Raw genomic sequence first — 20,600 nt, 5'->3', positions numbered from 1 at the left:
ATAAATGGTTGGAAAGGCATTTTTTGTGTAATATATTTCTTATTTCCATATCATATCAAGTAATAACTGTTGAACAGTTTATATATGAAGAGTTTCAAATGAGACACAGCGAAGGGACACAGGGGGGAAAGGTCACCACAGTACATTAACCCCATCTGTAACTCTGTTCTGTGGGGAAGTCCTCCTGCCACAGTAAGCCTGCTTCATCTATGCACAACACAAATTAATTTCATTGAATCTTAAGTAAGAACTTGAGATCCGACAAAAGGCGCTTCTACCCTAGTACAGTGGTACCTCTAGTTAAGTACTTAATTCATTCCGGAGGTCCGTTCTTAACCTGAAACTGTTCTTAACCTGAAGCACCACTTTAGCTAATGGGACCGACTGCTGCTGCCGCACCGCCGCAGCACAAGTTCTGTTCTCATCCTGAAGCAAAGTTCTTAACCTGAAGCACTATTTCTGGGTTAGCGGAGTCTGTAACCTGAAGCGTATGTAACACGAGGTACCACTGTATCCTATTTCCCAACAGTGGCAATCCACATGGTTCCAGGAAGCACACAAACAGGGTGAATATGCTTGGTATTCAGAAATATACTAGCTCTGAATCTGGAGGTTCCATACAACCATCATGACTATTTGTTTATTACAAAATTAAAAACCGCTTCACAGGTTCAAGTCATCAAAGCAGTGTATACCTAGTCAAAGGTGAGATTAAATATTTTTTAAAAAATAAGGCAAGGTCTAAAAAGAATAGGTGGAATTCAGGGTTGCACTAAGGCAATTGTTTGCTAAACACAAGCATTTCTGCTTTGCCAGATGGAACAATCTCTACTCTCCTCCTCCTGCACAGTCTTCTGGGGGGGGGGGGGTCTCCTGCCCCTCTCAAGCAGATTTGGGGATGGCATGGGAGGTGAGGAGGAAGTCTTGCTGCACTGACAGGACTCAATGAACTGGCTTCCACTAGTGCAACAACTTAGTTGAATCTGGCCCAGTACAACAATTCCAACGGATGTACAAATAATATTCAATAAATGACTGGTATACTTCCCTGGAAGCCAGACCACCCAAAGGAAAATATGATTACTCTTTTCTTCCTGGAGCTGTTTGAGCTCTGTTGCCAAATTCCATCTCACAACATCTCAAATAGACAACACCTTTGCCCTATGGCTTGTCCATAGGGAAGACCCCTTTGCTAAATAATAATAAATCACTCATAACTAAGCTTAGACCCAAGCTGTTTGCAAAATTATCTTTTTTCTATCCACGTGTCACAGTTACAATTCTAGGAAATTTTTCCAGATAATCTAGGCAGAATCGAAGAACAATCACTATGTTCTTTTCTGCACTTCTTTGTGAAAACAATAAAGTGACTTAAGAAAACAATGTCAAATATATTTCCCTCTCTGGGTGACCACAATATTTATTTATTTATTTTCTGCTTTTAAACAAAAGTTGCCAAAGCAGTTATAAATTTTTACCAGGTGGTAAGTCACCTGGTAAAATTTAGTTTGATATACTCTTTTGATGTTAATATAAATCAATAATGTTGACTGACTCGTAAAGTAGTCTTCTTGCTATGAGTGGAATATAATATTCACAATTTCAAAAGAAGGCTTCATATCTAAAAGCATCTGAATGTAGAAAACTGTTTTCAAATCAAAGACACAGAGAGAAATTTCAGTGTCTGTTATCTTTCAGTATGCTTTAAATTATACATTGCATCTTGATTAGTGGGGGGAAAGATGGGCAAAGTCTTCAAACATCTTGATTAGGCTCACATTAAATATATATATTTGCAAGTGTTTGCATTCAAAGATAACTCAGATGAATACACCTAACCTTTGTCCTAATATTTGTCCTGAAATATTCCAAGGTCAAATCTCTGCACAAGGACAGACATTCAGAAAATAAAACTCAAACCTCTAATAATCAGTAACCAAGACTCAGTCTAGTCTCCACTGAGATGGATTCATTCACAAAAGAGAGTTAAAAAGATACACACATACACCCTGATACAAGCAGACACAAGTTCATCCCTCGATATGAAACTGGGCCTCAGTTTTAGATGAGAGATCACAAGCTATTACTGGCCCTTTAAACATTTAACAGCAGAATATTGTTCAAACCTCCAGATCAACACAAATTATCTCTTTTACCTACCTGCAAATCAAACTGTGATCTGAACTAATTAAAAACGCTAAACCTAATGCCGAGATCAAGGGGAGAATTTTCAGCAGAGCATTCTCATTAACCTGTCCCTAATACCTGCAATCGACTTTGCACAGTGTAGAATTAATCCTGTGCAGCTGGAGAAACCCTTTGCAGTTATTTATGACACTGCATCTTAGTCCTAAGCAGAAAGTCATTTCCTAATTGTTGAAAATTAGCTACGTCTTGCTTCTTGGCCACAAATATTCTCATAACTTGTGGATTATGCATTACATCATTACCCCCATTCAGAGCAGACATTTAATTGGAGTTTCTGACAATCCATCTCCAGCTGTGCTCTCAAACCCTAATGATTTATGTCTTCTGATGAAATATATGTAATGACTTCTATGTGCCCTGCGAAAACATTAGCATTAAACTCTGTGGCTGTAGTTATTTGAGCAGGCTTTTATCCTTTGCCAGTAACTACTCTAGATGCAGATTGATTTAAAAATGTGCTACAGTTTCCCAGTTACTACACTGCTTACCACGCAGGCGACACAGTGGTTGAAGAGCTGTATCCTAGAACTTATATATCAGCACGCATCACAAACTGTCCAAATTCACCTGAACCAACCTTAGTTATTATCAGGGCAAGTTTGAGATGTTTCCTAGCATACCACAGTGCCATGCCAACTTGCAGGCCTCTCCTCACTCAAAAACTAATGCGTTTATCTGACCCCTCACCCAACAAATGTTATCTACACCAACACATATTTATTTAGCTAAACCGAAACATATTACTGTATGTAATATTTTATTGTTTTCTAAAAAGTAGTAATTGTTCTTCTCTAAAGGAGAGTTCTTTTCATTTTGTTTCATGAAAAAAAATATTTTAAATTGAGCTATCTCAAGGAAGTGATTGCTAGAGATGTCAGATACCTTCTTCCTTAGTAAGTAAGAGAGCAAGCGGAAAAGTTCAGTGGCTGCTTTAATTCAAGTTAACAGTGACACCCCCCTGCTTTCTCGCAAACATCCTTAAATAGGCTTTTGTTCTGAGAATTTGTCGTGCCAATATATAAGGTTTAGGATGAGTAATTATACTTTTCTATTCAGTGAAAATTCAATAAAGATTTATAATAACTGGATATTTTACTTCCTACAGTATTGACTTATGTATTTCAGCCAAATAGAAATTACTCTGTGCTACCTACTACACTTTTCATGGCACTTGCTGCTTCACCCAATTTGCTGTTATTAGAGATTATTTGGAGGCTAACACTAAAAGGAAGAAATTCAATATTTTTTTACTTAGAATCCAGCTCCTGCAAGTCTGAGTGAAATCTAAGTAGAATAAATTTATGGTGAAAAGCTTTTACTGCTTGGAACCCTGAAGAACAGAAGAAGGTCCTTTTCAAAGTAGAGGAAGTGAAGGTACCAAAAATTTTTTTTTACTTTCTTATGCAACTAAAGCCACTGACTGTTTTGCTATATAGTGTATGGAACTTTAGGCAGCTTACAATGCTGCAATGGAATGCTTACAACTGCTTTATATAAAGCCACCCACTTTTCTTGTTAACTAGAGTAATAATGAGCCTTAAGAATGATACAAAAACTTTCCGTACAAGAAGTACAAAACCATATTATGCAAAAACCAAATCACAAGCAATTGTTAATTCTGAGAGTATTTTAGACACTAACACAATGGTCAGAGTAATGGAATACTGAATCAGCAAGGCAGTGTGGCTAAAGTATTGTGCACACATTTTGTTTGCTGTAGCACAGGCTTCCTCAACCTTGGCTCTCCAGATGTTATTGGCTTACAACTCCCATGATCCCTAGCTAGCAGGACCAGTGGTCAGGGATGATGGGAATTGTAGTCTCAAAACATCTGGAGGGCCGAGGTTGAGTAAGCCTGCTGTAGCATTTCCCTATTAGCTTCTTTCCCTGCAGATATATACCAGACAAGGCATTACCTAAGAAAAGAATCAGACCTATGCAAAAACTAGGTAATTGTCACTCTTCCCAGACTTTTCATAAGACCACCCATCTTAATCTGCCTTTACCAAACAAGAGACAGCATCCTGTGGCATCTTGAATAAATTTATTTTGGCATGTGCTTTTAGAGACAATCTTTTTTAACAGCTACATTAAGTGGACAGTGTCCCATTCATATCATATGGCTAAATCCAGCGACTTCTATGTGACAAGAGATTTTCTTGACATCTACCCATCTATTATTTATGTTTGACAAAGGGGGAGAAGAAGAGTTCAGAGATCTTCCTACCATTATCTGAACATCCTATACGGCTTTGTTTTAAACATCATGCTAAGCCAAAGATTAACCACAGTTCCTTGGGGGGGGGGGGATGCTTAAACCAGAAGTCATCAAACAATTGTTTGCCAGTGCTGCAAGCATTTGCCAGGACCATACTCCTGCCAGGACCAGCACAAGACATTTTACTGCCTGAGGTGAACCAGAAAATGGTGCCCCCCCCAAGCCATGTATCACTGCTACATTTGCCTAGCTGGGAGCTGGAGAGGCCCTTTCAAAGCTCTTTGCAACAGACTGGGAGGTTTCCTGCAAAAGATTACAGGCGACTCCACATTTACACGGAGGTTATGTTTGGAGGCACTGCACATTTAAGTGAAATCAAGTATACTGGGAACACCATTTAAAAAGCCTGCAAACACTATCTAAACCTCTGGAAACCCTTGAAAAACCAAAACAACAAACATCCACCAAACTCTGCCACAATCACTCCCTCTAAACCTCCTTGCTCAGACTCCATCTCTCCACAGGCATTCTTGTGGGATTGCTAGATGCTATTTTCACACCGTTTTTGCCATTTTCACACCCCTCCTAGGGTTGCCATACGTCTGGAATTTCCCGGACATATCTGGAATACTGCTGTCTCTAGCAGTGTCTGGGCAGAAATCGGTGAAACGTCCAGGAAAATCCAGACGTATGGCAGCCCATGGCAGCAATGCTGTTTTGGCGATTTTGCCTTAAAAAGCTCAACAACTTTTCTGTCTGGATTTTTACTGTTTGAAACCCCTCCAAACTGCCAAGAGCCTGCCGCCTGAAGCAGTCCCCTTGCCTTATCAGTGGGCCAGGCCTTACTACTATTAGTAGTTGCTTCGTCACATTACTATACCTCTCCCTAATGGTGGGCTGCAAGAGAACAAGGATGTGGAACCCCCCCCCCCCCAGTTCTTTGTCCACTTTTGTTTCAAACACCCTGCAAAAAAAGAAAGTTGGAGGGGGAACCCATGTTCTTTCACAAGCAAGAGTCTATACTTCAGAATATGACACACGCCTCCTGAGGAAAAGTGAGACTGCTGTGTAGGTTCTAGGAATGTCCCAAAGGGTGAAGTGTGCTACTAACATCACCTCACTTCAGCAATCTCATTTCCTTTCCTGTCCATCCTCAGAATGCTGTTGATTCCAAGTTGGTCTGAGATGTCCCACTTGCCTTAAAAAAAAATAAAAATTAACCCAGCCTTTGGGCTTTCTGATGTGCTTAGAATGCAGCTCAGCTGTAAGCCCCATTACACTTAATTAAGTTACTTCTGAGTAGACAAGTATAGAATTGAACTGCAGTGAGGAGGAGTAAAGGAAAGAGGATAATAAAAATTCTGTTTTGAAATATAGAACAGTAAAACGGCTGCTGGGCGGGGGACTTCAGATAAATTTATTGGGGACTTGGCACATCTTAAATAGCATAACAAGGTGGGTATCTCAGCTAAGGCATTTATCTTGCTTTAAAAAACATTTTTTTTCAAGGCCCACTCTCACATGCACAGACATGACATGCAAAATGCTAGTAACAGGCTTTTAAACACTTTAAAGAGAACTGATGAAAACCAGTCATAATGAACAACAGCCTCTTTAACTTTCCATTTAAATTTTCATCTCCACTCCACACCCAGCTGTGCAGTAAAGGCAGGTGAGGTTAGAGAAACTTCTGTAAAGTGAGCAGACAGAGAAAAAGTCTTTTTTAAGATGTCATTGTGTGCTGTGGCTGTGAAGCAAAGGCTGCAGGTAGAGGAGTTAGGTTTGAAAGAGATCCTGTTACTAGGTAGACTTAGCAGTGACATCATTCTATCTAACAGCCAGCGAAAGCTGCAGAAAATGGACAGTGGTTTCATTTTTCAGCTGCTCTTGGTTAGCATCTCTAGTTTTGAGGGCCATTTTGGGAAAACAAATCGTGTTTAAGCGAAAGTTGAAGAACTAGCTTACAAGCAACAATGAATGATAGTTTAAGTCGGTAAACCAACACCAAAGCATGGCTTAATTTCAATAGCAAGTCATAGTTAAAGCACTGGGCTGGGTTTAAACATAACATGAAACCATGGCTTATTAAAAACATGGTTTTAATATTGTGTGCAAACTATTTATTAAATTTATATACCACCTTTCATCTGAAGATCACAGGATGGTTCACAACATAAAAATACAAAATGAGAACACAAAATCCATAACAAAACAACCAACCAAACTAATAACCCCACCTCCAGAAAACATGAAACGCCATAGCTTGTTTAATCAGTTAAAGGCCTGGTTATAGAGAAATGTTTTTGCCTGCAGCCTAAAAATATGTAAGGAAGGTGCCAGGCGAGCCACCCTGGGAAGAGCATTCTACAAATGTGGAGCCACTGCAGAAAAGCCCTGCTTTTGTGTTACCACCGGTTGGACCTCTTGTGGAGGGGCTCATGAAGAAGGGCCTTAGATTATGATTGCAGGGTCCAAGTTGGTTCATACGGGAAGATACAATCTTAGGTATTGTGATCTTGAGCCATTTTAGGCATTACAGATCAAAACCAGCACTAAATTGGGTCCAGAAACTAATTGGAAGCCAGTGCATTCAGTCCAGAATAGGTGCTATATGCTTAAACTGTCTTGGCCTGGTGAGCAACCTGACTCCCAAATTCTGCACCTGCTGTAGTTTCCAGTCTCTTCAGAGACAGCCCCACGTATGTTTCAGCAATATAGCCTAGAGATTACCAGAATATGGACAACAGTAGTTAGGCTATTATTCCTGTCCAGATAGGAGTACAGGTAGGCTATTAGCAGGTGCTGATGGAAATCACAACAAAGGATCCAGGATCAGTGTTAGAAACTGGTATAGGAGTGCTAGGAGCAATGTGGCTCCTGGGACCTGGGTTGTGGGCGCCAAAACAAAATGTCTAGGGACAGCCCCACAGCCAAAAGATAGAAAAATAAAATTTGCTGCCAGGTGAATCAGGTGGTCCGCAGAGTAGTGTGGCAGCTACCCTGCAGACCACCTGATTCACATTTGTCAAATTATTGTACGTTTGTCAATGTATTACTGACATTCATCAGGTTACGATGGAAGTTTTTACTACAGTTACGAATATATGGATTCTGACCATTATATATCTTTTCAGAATCTTCTTCTTTTTGCTTTGGTTTGAATTATTGGAAGATACATTTCTCTAATTAGAAAGGAAAGCGATTGATTTTAACAGGTTACTCTCAGTGAACATAGGACCTATTATGAGCAGAATTGTTCAGCTTCGTAGTAAATATATGCTATAAAGGTCCAGCACATCTGGAACACTCATTGATTTACAAAAGGAGTAAATTATTGTTCTTTTTTTCCTGCACATAAATTTACTATTAATAAGGATATTTCAAAAATAGGGTTACTAACAAGGCATCTGTCAGGACTTGTTCAGGAAAAAATTATTCAGAATAGTAAGATATACTGCATTTGCATTTATAGCCATCTTAGTTTATTTTTCCAATGACACAGTGCCAAATCAACGAAAAATAATGTTTCTGTTATCAGCATCAGTTTTTATAGCTTCTTTTTCTTGTGTGGATTTCTATTCTCTCCACAAAAGGAGAAAGCCGCTGCTTTTCTATGTTCTTGATGCTACACACTGTCAACATGGGCAGTGGCAGACTCAAATTTGAAACTTGGCTTCTTTCAGATATATAAAGATCTTGCTTCCAACCACTCCATCTGTGCACACAAGTGACTTGTGGCACTACAGCTAGAGAGGAGGCATTACTTTTAACCCCTGCTCTGCTTGCTGATTTATTTTAACTAAAACAATTTTATCATGCCTTTCCTCAAAAGACTTCAAGGTGGCTTACACTCAAAACAATACAATTCCCACTTCAGTGGGCAAAAGTGACAATTTTTAAAGCAATAAAGCAAGCATTACAGTAATTCAACTTGAACTCAGTGGCTGCATTTACACATAACACTAAGCCATGGCTTGCTTTAAAACCAGTGCTTTTAACGGCAGTACACACTGGTATACAGCACCAGCACCTCCCCCCCCCCCAAATCAGAGCCTGGGAGGCTTCTGCCCAGCTTAGGGAGGGAGGTGTGATGCTCTGGCAGGGTCCAAGAGCCTTTCCTTGCATGGTGAGTACCAGCACCCTTTTTCTAGAGGGGAAAAAAGCACTTCTTTAACCTCAGTGTGTGCAAGAAACCATGAGTCATCTCACAAATGAACGAACCTAGAAAGCTGCCTTCTACATTGCCAGCCTGCTGGGTCCATCTATGTCGATATTGTCTGGCATAGCAGCAGTTCTCCAGGGCTTCGAACAGAAACCTTTCCCAGGCCTACATGGAGATGCCAGAGCTTGAAGCAAAGTGTAGGAGAATTTCCTCATTTTATTTCATCTCTGAATCCATTTTTTTTTGCAGTTAGAGCTGAAAATCTGTGTATGAGCTTGACTAAGCCTTTTCTAATAGAACAAACAGGCTGTTTTAAGTATGTGCAAGCCTCTGTTCTCTTGCAGTTCCTAGAAAAACTGAAAGGAATTGAACATAAGAAGATAAGTTATGACGATGGAGAACAATACACTAGGAGATTGGCCAAGCATCATAATTACACAAACTCTTAGGTTAAGAAAAGAACAAAAATATGAACATAGAGAACTGAAAGCAGACACTGCAGACCACTAATACACAGAGCAATTCGAAGACAATGTAAACAGACACTGATCTCTGAATAGTTTACTATGATGACAGTGTTGTAATTGTGTACTTGTGATTGCTGTAACTGTCTGATTGGTCAGGTGGTAATCACCTATGTAGTTGGACGTGTATAAAAGATGATGCCTGAAAGCATTAAAGTGCAGCCTCCCTCTGATTTTTTTAAGGAGGCTGACTCTGTGTACATTTGTATTATTAAAGGCCTAATTCTTCTCTTAAAGCCTGTGTTTATTAATATTCCCTTGGGAAACCTCGGGTAGGATGAATCGTTTACAAATTTCTCCAACAAAAGCAGATGCTCTACTATTGAATTATGACCCTTTTGCCATGCCTTCACTAAGAAAGGCACACATGTGCTTTCAGATCACCAACAGAAGCTCTGTTGGTACAGCTTGGTGAGCATCTGGGTGGAATAATCAAGGAAACCATGGTTGGGTTCAGATATAATACCAAACCATATTTAAAACAAGACATCATTTGTAATAAAAAAAAATGCCTTTGTATTGTTGATTTTGTCAGAAAAACCATGGATAGTCTGCTGACTGCAAACCAGGCCAGTGTTATGGATCCTAAATTGCTCCTCCATTTGTATCAGGAGCAGGGAGCTCCACTATCTCCTACTCCATCTGCAAGCCCCTGCCCATGCAACATATTGCACTACAGTGGTACCTTGGTTTAAGAGCAGTCCTGTTTAAGAACAATTCGGTTTACAAACTCCACAAAACCGAAAATAGTGTCCCGGTTTGAGAACTTTACCTCAGTCTAAGAACGGAATCCAAATGGTGGAATGGCACAGGCGGCAGGAAGCCTCGTTAGGGAAAGTGCGCCTCGGTTTAAGAACAGTTTCAGTTTAAGAATGGACTTCCGGAACGGATTAAGTTCGTAAACCAAGGTACCACTGTACACTCCAAAGGGTCCCTTAACTCAGAAAAGCAAGTCTATACAGAGTCAGGAGGTCTTTTAGAGAACATACAAAGCCCTGAACAACTCAGGACTGGCTTAACAAGACTTTCCACATGGCTCAGTAGTTTATTGGCAGGCAGTGCAGTTTCTTCAGCATAGGAAGCCGCTGAAATCCTGCTTCAGCATATGCTATCAGTTACTGTCATTTTTCACCCCTGAATCATTATTTCAGAGTTTTTTCCCCTAAAAGTTTTCATGCTTCTCAACTTTCAAAGCTGAAAATTTGATTTCCCATTTCAAATGCTCATCATACTGTACCCCGAAGCATTTTTAAACAGAAGTTGGCAATGCAAACATCTTTACCATAAATGGAGCTTAAAAAGAGGAAGCAGAGCCTGCAAGAGTGAGTGTGGTAAAGGTAAAAACAAGAGCTCAAAACCTGTGCAAGTCATGAAGTGTTCCAACTAATTGCAAGTTAAAGAATTTTTAAGAGCCTACACACAATTCCTAGCTCTCAACTTTTGCTTTTATCATCTTCATACACTCAGCTCTAATCATCCTTTTCAGTTCTTGTTTGTACCCAAAATAAACTAACAGAGTAGTCAACGTAATGACATCAAATGCAGTGCACATTTTTGTGGTCTCCAAAAGACAAACACAAGTGCCATGTATGAAAAGTATAAAGGAACCAGAAGATGGAAAGCGGCAAAACATAAAATATGCATTTACGCATAAATTCTTTACACAGGTGAGATAAGGCCTTTATAGTCAAACTGGGGGTGTTTTAACACATAAATTACTACATTTCACAGAAACTGCAGAAGGTTTTCTATTTCATATCAATCCCTAAAGTATAATCTTTATGAATATAAGCGAAACATGTACCCTCACATCTGTTTTATTTGCTCTAAATTCTATTCTCGGGCACTTTCAAGACAAAATCAATGCTACAGCTAATATACACTACAGAAAAGCAAATCTTCCTTTCTAACTGGTAACAATAACTTTTATTAACTTTGGAAATAAAATTAGTAACGATTCCCGAAATTGATTTTGATAATTCAAATACATACACTAAAACATCATTCCGCTGCTTGAGACTTCAGAGAAGAGTCACTCTGTTGAACGGAAGAGCAACCTCCATAAATTATTAGACCAAAAAGGGAAGATTCATGAATTGTAAAGAGGTAGTTTTTATTTGAGGCATCTACCAATTCAGTGCATCTATTTGCTTCATGGAACACTGGGACATTCCCAGGGAACTTCTTTCTAAGTTCATGGTTCCACAATTTGAGGCAGAGTTCACGTAAATATAAGCAGATCACATAACATAAATCTTTCATGATTTTTTAGTATGGAGTGCCTTATTACTGTACTATTCATACACATTTTCATAACAGATGTTTACAAAGGGGACCTGGAGAACTAGCTATTAAGCTACGGCAAGAGCTAATATTTTGGCAAAAATACTTTAATTTCCATTCAACAAACACTTCCAATGAAGTGATATGCAGACTGAAGGGAAAGTAGGCAATTATTTAGAAATCCGTTTTTCCTAGGATTGGCATATTATTGTAAAACAAAACAAAGAATGTGTAAGTGATTTGTCAACATACCCTAATTTCAGCTGGCAGTTGCTCCTGCCCTTGTTTGCAGCTTTACAGAAACTTCTGTGGATTGTCCTGCCCAGAGGGTATAATTCAAAGGGGGATGGAGTGGAGCTGCCTTTGATGTGTCTGGGAGTTAGCCATGGGTCAATAGTGATCCTGGTATGTTATGCTTGTTATACCCTCTGCCTAGAATACAGTGGTGCCTCGCAAGACGAAAAGAATTCGTTCCGCGAGTCTTTTCATCTTGCGATGTTTTTCGTCTTGCGAAGCACGGTCCGTCGCAACTGCGCCTCTTCAAGCGGCTTTTTAAAAAAAGCACAAGACGTTTTCGTCTTGCAAAGCAAGCCCATAGGGAAATTCGTCTAGCGAAGCAACGCAAAACCGAAAAACCCTTTCGTCTAGCGAGTTTTTCATCTTGCGAGGCATTCGTCTTGCGGGGCACCACTGTACTGTCAAACAATTTACCCAAGAACATATCCCTCTTCAGCCTTTGAGAGGGCACTCTCTTCTTGGGAGGGGAAAAACAAGCAGTCCACAAAGGCTGCAGCAGGGGGAGAGGAGGGAAGCAGGGCCATTCTACCAGCTCTGCTGATGGACCAGTCACATTTGCCTTTTCGTCAACAGTCACCTAGCTCCAGACATTACATCAGGCTTCAGAAGACAGAAAATGAAAATGAAAGCTCCACTGACTTTACTGTAAGACCAACTCCTTTTGGGTTCTTCTCTTTTTCACAGCTCGTCAGTCTATGGACTTTGTACATTTAGGAACTGGTGCCTAGCATTTCTCATCCTCCCTACCCATCCCTTTTCTCCTTTGTGTCCTGTCTTTTCACAGATTTTAAGGCAAGAACTAGCTTGAATTTTTTTGTTCGGGGGGCCCTTTCTGGCTGAAGAGCAGGCTAAAAATGTGGCAAATAAATTCATTAAATGGACAGAGAGGTGCTGGCAGCTTATAACACCCTGAAGCATTCTGTCAAAAACCTGTATAAAACGGGCTAATACAAACCATGCAGGTATGCAGTTCCATGATACCTAATCAGCAACATTGGCACGAAATAGTAAGCGTTCTTGTAATATTAACCAAAAGTCACAGTGACTGAGGTGGATACACCATAATGATGTCTGGGTGATCACTTGGTGCACATAGTTTGGTGGAACACTGAGGAATGAGAGATGACTACAAAAACACCTCTCTCACACATTCACATTCACGACTGCTGCTGGCTGGATTCAGTGGCACCAACCCTTGTCAAGCTGTACTGGCCAAAATTACAAGGAAATGGCTATTTTACAGGGAAAGAGACATTCACATATTTTGCCAACTTTATTTTCTGAATGATTTTCTGAGGCATTTTACACAAAGACAACTGAGGGGAAAGAAGTCAGCAGTACTAGTGGTGAGGCAGCAACTTCACAGCTGCCCCAACCAAATCCCTCTTTTGCGACAAAATACTATATGGCTTTCCCACTCTGGTCTCTTCAAACTTGGTATCTCTTAAACATTTTAGATTATCTGACCACTGAGGTTCTTTGTCGGAGTTTACAAGCACAAATGAAATAGCCTTGTCAGTAATGATGTAATAAAGCTGACTGAAGTCTCTGTTGCTCTGCAGTGACGATCCTCTGCAAGGAAAAGCTGAAAGCAGAACATAACATGCCCAGCATAGCAGATTTGCACTACCAACCACCACAAATCTGCCAGTGAAAGAGAACGCTGGGTCACAAAGCAAGCGACCTGAAAACTCAGCATTATGCAAAATCTGAACTACATGTATTCAGAAGGCATCCAAATTATTTGAAGTTTCACACCATAGTGACCTCACTGGGGTGAAATTACCTTCCTTGAATTATGCAGGCAGCTCAGAATATTGCAGTGTATTTTCGATGCTCTATAAAATGAATTAGATGCTTTAATTTAACATATTACACAGGCAAATGTCATAGGTGAAGCAGGCTTGGTTTGGTCAGGGTGAAGGGGGCCAAATGTCAATACCAGTGTGCTGAACAAACTCTGACTTAAAATATGTGTAGAAAAAACAACCAGAGTAACAAAAACCTAACCTTAGTAGCTTTCCCTGCTGAATGAAGGCAAAGCAGTAGACCTTTATTCAGTAGGACAGTCGAAGCTTCCACAGCAACATGGTGTCAAACCAAACACCAGGCTCATGTTCACTGTCCTACTGAATAAAGGTCTACTGCTTCAGGAGATTTTTACAATACACCCATTAAAAAATGTGTGTCTGACCTACCCTCAGGCTTACACCAAAAGGCTATTTCCAAGAAGGCTATTTCACTATGCAATGCAAAGCTGACCCACAAAGCAGCATTCTCATCCAATGTGCAGAGTTTACAGCTGTTTATGGTAGCAATGCTCTACCCTCTGACAGGTTTATTTGTGTAACTGTTTATGTTTTCATTATGTTCTGTGATCTGCTACGTGGAACTTATGTTTAAGAGGATCCTACTGTATCTAAGGTGTTTACTAAGATTTCCAACAGCTTAACTACAAAAAGAAAGAAAGAAAGAAAGAAAGAAAGAAAGAAAGAAAGAAAGAAAGAAAGAAAGAAAGAAAAAAGAAAGAAAGAAAAGAAAAGAAAAGATATGCTGCCTGAGAAGGGTTATACCTGCAGCTATTATATTTACTCATTCATAGACACCCCAATTGTAATTTATTATGCTATTTACCACATTAAACTGAAAGGGTAGAGAAAAACGGGAATCAATGCTCTTTTATAATTTCTGGCTTAAATATTATTTCTGATTTAAATAAAGTGCTCCTGGCTAAATAGGCAGCTTTATAAAATATACCTCTTAGTATTTCTGAGCAGTATGTTCATTTATTATCAATGGACTGACTATACTGAAAAATATAAACAGGACTCTGGCTTGCAGAGGGGAAGGGTCACAGATCTCTTAGCTCATTAGCAGAGTAAATGCTATGCAAACATAAAGGTCACAATTTCTAAAGGCTCTGTTTCTATAATCTCCAGTTAAAGGATCTCCAGTAATTGCTATAGGAAGAATCTCATTCCAAGCCCATGAGAGCTGTTGTTAGAGATCTAGATGGGTAAGTGGCCTGACTCAGTAGAACACAGCTTAGGAGGGGCTGGGGGTGGGGCTGGGGGGAGTAATAAGAAGTGGTGTGACTCAGTGGCAGACCACATGCTTTACACAAAAACCTCTGAGGTCCAATTCCTGACATCCCATTCCATGTAGAGCTGGAAAATACTCATCTTTAAATCCTAAACAGCTGCTGCCAGGGAGAGGCTGAAGCTGATGGAACAGTGGCCTGAGAGTGGCTTATGTTCCTAAAGGCAAAGGGAAACTGTTTCAGGGAAGGGCTAGAGCTCAGAAGCAAGGCACATGCTTTGGATGTGAAAGGTGCCATGTTCAACCCTTGGTATCTTCAGGTAAAGCTGGGGGAAAGCATTGTCTGAAATCTTGGAAAACCACTACCTTGCCACTGCTTGAAGTAGCAGCTTAGCTCACCTCAGCAGCTTGCCAGCATTCCCTCTGAAATTTTAGAAAGAGTGCCCAATGAGAGCAACGCATTTGCCATAATACATTGTCATTCTTCCCGCGGGGTGGGGGTGGATGGCTGTCTCCATTGGCCAAGAGGTGGCAATAGTATTTTATAACAGCTTATTCTATATGTTGGCTATGCAACAAAATGATAGTGAACCCAAGAGATTGCAGCGGATAAGCCAAGACCGGCAAGAGTCACAGCTAGACTTGTTAACATTGCTTGCTACAAACAGCAAAAGGCAAAGCAGGGAGCAGATAGGATGGAGCAGGGCCTTTTCTGTAGTGAGACCCTGACCATAAATCTAGACTAGCTTCATCTTTGTTTGTTTTTAAGCAGGTCATTAAAACTTTTCACTGTTGTTCCACATAGCTTTTGAATTATTTTGAAGGTAATTCATTCCATTCCATTCTGTGTTTTTTAAAAATATGGTTTTATTAAATCTGTTATGAAATCGTTTTAAAGTTTCTAAGTTAAGGTTTTTATATTTTAAGACACTTAGGGCTTTTTGTCTTGACAGGCAATTGATAAATAAATAAATGGTTTGTGTTGTTCAACAAAGCTTGCTCGTATCTACTGTGAGATGAAAGACGTAATGAAAATACAGCACTATGGCCTGATTCAAGTACAATCATGCCGTGCTACATCACCTATGTGTTCAATTCATGAGAAATTAGTACTTCAAAAGACACACACTTTTATTCCCAACCACTTCTATGGCACCTAACTCCAATTCCACAATGTAAACATTAAACATTTGAGGAAGATTAAGAGTTAGTCTCTGTTAAGCCCATTCCATGCTGCAACAAAGACGGCATTTTTATCAGTTTTTTTAGCATGCAGAGCACCTGGACTAGGAGACAGACAAGAGATCTGCCTTCGATCTTAGAAGAAATATGCCACAACGTATTTCAACCTGCAACATTCATCTACTGGAATGCCAAACTGTGAGCTGAAATATTTGCCTTTGTAATCTTATTATCTATAGCAAATTCTGTTGTCTGCTTCTAATTTATGAGCAGTGATAGAAAAGGCTAAAATGCAGAAGCAACAAGTTAAATCCAAGGGGTAAAATATCTAAATGAATCATGACTGCAACCAAAAGCCTACAGTCATACCTCGGGTTGCAAACACTGTGGGTTGCACATTTTCGCGTTACGGACCACGCCGAACCCGGAAGTACTGGAGCGGGTTACTTCCGGGTTTCAGCGCTCGCGCATGCGCAGAAACACTAAATCACGCTTTGCGAATAAGCATCGGATCGCGTCACGTGCGTGTGCAGACACAGCACTGCGGGTTATGAATGTGCCTCCCGCATGGATCATGTTCGCAACCCGAGGTATGATTGTACAAGTCATCTTCCAGTTGTTCACAAGCAGTTTACAGTGCAGCCTATGGGTGAGTTCACCAAATTGTCCCTGTATGAAGAACCCTACTACTAAAAACACATTGGGAATTTTATAATTGCATGGGGAAAGTTTTCTACCACCTTTCCCCCTTGATTTCACTATTCAACGCAGAATTCTTGACTTAGAATACATCTATAAATAGTTAAGATTACATACATTTAATATTGCAAACATTTGCAGCAATTTATGGGTTCATCATAGGCATCTGCTTGGCCTCTATAAGAGAAATAATACTGGATTAGATGAGCCTATTGGCCGATCCAGGAGGGCTTTTCTTACATTCCTCTATTATGTCTTTTTGTTTAATCAGTCAGTCCAATGTTTCTTGGTGACATAATTATTTATTCCCCCTCAGAATCTGCATTTCCAGATCTTCAGCGCAGTTTTTGACATCTTCGCTTCCAGAACCCTAGAAAAGTACCTACTTATCCACCTCGTGCTCCTACCACAGCACACTACATCACAACATTGTACTCAGTAAAGTGGTTATCCACAATGATCACAAACTCTTTACATCATGGTTTCGTGGAACAAGGACTTCCCAAACCTGGGCTGGATTTATTTGTCAAGCATAAAAATTATCAGTGTGTTATCACCTTGAGAATGCTGCTGAAATCAGTAGAAATAGTAAACCGAAACTATGGCAAAACTTCCTTTGCAAGTCCTCCACAGACATCATTACAAACTCCAAGGTGAGAAGGGATTACAAACTAGAATGAAGCTAGGTAAAGAAATAAAGGGATTTAAATGAATAACTCTCCCTACTAACTTGCAAATTAAAAGCTACCTAAGGAAATAATGCTTAAGAGATAAATTTCCAGGAGTAGCGATGACACAACATAATTCTCACAGATAGCATTAAATCTGTCCAAATGGGTAATAGGAGATTAAAAAAAAAAAGCAGCACAGACCAGTTCACCTCAACTGTTCAGGGTAGATACTAGTTTTAAATTGTTATTTAATATGCACATTTAGCAGATTAATAAATAATGCTAATAAGAGACTATTGGGATTTTAATGCTGCTATTTGCTAAATGGTTTGTTTTACTTGATTATTTTAATTTAACTTTTATTTCTTATCTTTTTCTATTTAAAGATGCTACAAACTATCCTCAGCAATTTAATGAAATAAAACCACATTTCCAATTGGCCCAGCTACAGAATACCAGTCCAAATACAGCATTTCTGGAATATTTTCAAGATATACTTGGAAAGAAACTTCTTACATTTTGCTTAATGAGGTCAATATCCAGCTATAGGAAGATAGCCCTCCAAAGCATTCTCCCTGTATCAGTTTGGAATTATTTCCCTAACATCTCCCTCTTATACTCTGAAGCAGCAGGACAATCATCCATCAGAGACACACAACTCAGCTCACACTGGGCCACTTTGATGTCCATATTGCATCACTACATCAACAGCATTTTTACTATAATTTTAACTCAATGTTTACATTTTCTCTGCATGTGCCATAGTATGATCTCTCTTCTCTCCTTGAACAGCCAAAGATCTCCCCAAATGCTGCAACCCCACATTTTCCACTCCAATCTCTGAGTGTCCCATCCATTCTCACCTTTTCCTTCCTTCAGACTCTCTTTGCTGTTTCTGCTGCCCACCCCCCCTCCACCCCAATCTCTCTTTCTTCTAAATGAGCTCAGTAACAGTAGCCCACAAGTCTTGGGTCCCCCCCCCCAGCAATTCGCTAAGTGAGCAAGTCTCAGGTGCAAGCAATCACAGTTAGCAACAGGCTGGGAAAACTGGTACCAACACCACAACATATTTTTAAATCTAGGAAGAGAAGGAGCAGGGCCATCAAGAGGGATGTTCAGGGGCTACTCATGTACTGGGCCCCATGCTAGCAGCAGTTCCAGCCTCTTAGCTTTCACTTTTTTAAAAAAAGGCAAGTCAATTGGTCATTTCTAAAGAAAGGTATGAAACAAAATATGGAGACCAGGGTGGATAAAAATCAATTAATTTTTTAAAAATAAAATAAAAATCAGGTTTTTTAATTTAAATCAGATTTTTTAAAAATTTAAATTGGATTTTTAAAATAAAATGCTTCTGGATGAAAAATCTTTCTAAAAAGAGTCTTCTATTTAAGTTACATTATAGTCCAAAGGCTATTCATCAGGAAATAAGGATTTGTTTTAAGTTTTTCCACGTGCGCTAAAACTCAGTCTAAGTTTTTTTGTTTAAAATGTTTAACCACATCAGTTATCAAACATGGATACATATGCTATAATGTTATTGTTTTGGTTAAATAAATAATTTAAATGGTTGTTAGGGAAATGATTATTTTTCTCCATCCAATAAAGTACAGCAGAAAAGTTGTCCAAATATAAACAGTTAACTTATTAAACCTCACAATAATTTCGTAATTGTCTTTGTATTTCTAATAGTATAAACAAATCAGTCATTTTTATATAACCATAAAAACTACTCTGAAAATGTATTATTCCAAAAATGAAGCCTTCCTCTGGTTGTACATATTAAGATTATACCAGCAAGAATGAGACTTTCTGTAAAAAAATAAATGATTTAAAGCAAGTCTAACTGACTAGTGATTTAAATCAAGCCTAACTGACTAGTGGTTTAAATCGTGGTTTAAATCGTGACTGAAATTGTGATTGAAATCAAATCCACCCTGATGGAGACAACTGGTAAGGTTTTGGCACTTGCAGGCAGCACAACTGATAAGGATGCTTTATCACTGTTGCTAAGCAGAGGAAGGAATGTTGACAACCCCAGCTGGGACTCAGGAGGGGGCCCTTGCAGAGCAACAGAAAAGGTTGGGGAAGCTGGATGGAGGAGGATACTGGGACATGTTTATTTAAACATTTTTCTCACATACACATTATTTCATTCACTCCCTAAGGGAGCTGCCTTTATAGAATAAAGCACAGTTGGCTGACTTTGGTATGCTTTACTCAGAGGTAAAATAAATTGGGTTGCCTTTCTACTGAGGAAAAAATGGCAACATGGCAGTCCCCCTGTCCTGATTTTCCATATCCCCCCCCCCCACAAAACCACTACTGGTCCGCTTGTCCTCGCTACCCTGTTATTTATTGAAAAACACTAACCATAAAACAAAACCGTAACATACAAAATGAATCAGCAGATACAACCATAAAAAACTAAGTACCTTGTAGCTGCATCAAGTTTAAATTCCTGTAGACTGTACCCTAACACAAGGATATTTTTTGTTTATCAAGATTAGCAAAATGTTCTGTGTGTATACATTTTGCTGAGAGTTGTGAAACTGCACGCATTTGTTGCTTGTTGTTCTAGATTTGTCTTGTGACTTTTCTCCCTGGAATTCAAAGCTGTGTACATTGTGTTCTTCTTCCCACTTTTATCTCCACAACTCTATATACTGGATGCTTTTACTGGAAATAGGAGGAGCGAATTTCTGACAACACTGCTTTCCTACTGCAGTATCTTGAAGACTTTCTTGGGGTGTTTGGGAAATCCTCTGGAATAGAATGATAGGGGGCGAAAATCTATTCCTTTCCGTCCTTAACTGAGAACATCCATTGGCTCTCCACCCCTTTTTCATTCACAGAAGTGACACTTTAGATGTAGAACAATACATTTTATGAGGATCCTCTAAGTCAGCCTTTCTCAACTTTGGTTCCCCAGCTGTTGTTAGGCTACCACTCCCATCATCCTGACCACTGGTCTGCTAGCTAGGTATGATATGAGTTGTAGTCCTACAACATCCGGGGCCCAAGGTTGAGAAAGACTGCTCTAGATCAGTGTTTCCCAAACTTTTTTGGGCAACGGCACACCTGTTTACTGAAAAAAAATCTCACGGCACACCACCATTAAAGCCCCGCCCCGTGACGTCAGCGCGCAGCGTCACGCCGGGAGGGACGCACAAAAGTGAAAGTTTTTCCCCTCCCCCTTGCCGGGGAACCTCCAAGCTTTGGGGGTGGGAGGAGGCAGCAGAGCGAGGGCAGCTGAGGCGGCGGCGGCTGTTGTGGTGGTGGCGGCGATAGCGGGCGGAGGAGGGGGCGGCGGCGGGAGT

General features: G+C 39.9%; 1 protein-coding gene and 1 long non-coding RNA gene across 13 annotated transcripts in view; both read right to left on the bottom strand.

Annotated features, from left to right (window-relative positions):
- The window catches only part of PTPRF (protein tyrosine phosphatase receptor type F), a 478,572-nt gene that overhangs the window by 382,531 nt on the left and 75,441 nt on the right, over positions 1-20,600 (bottom strand). The gene's annotated exons all lie outside the window — the stretch shown is intronic.
- Positions 1-20,600, bottom strand: part of LOC308587585 — a 440,103-nt gene that overhangs the window by 383,255 nt on the left and 36,248 nt on the right. The gene's annotated exons all lie outside the window — the stretch shown is intronic.

The sequence above is a fragment of the Podarcis bocagei genome (genome assembly GCF_964188305.1).
Source record: "Podarcis bocagei genome assembly, chromosome: 5".
NCBI lineage: Eukaryota > Metazoa > Chordata > Lepidosauria > Squamata > Lacertidae > Podarcis > Podarcis bocagei.
The sequence above is the reverse complement of the archived record's forward strand: the minus strand, read 5'-3'. Positions and strand labels throughout refer to the sequence as shown.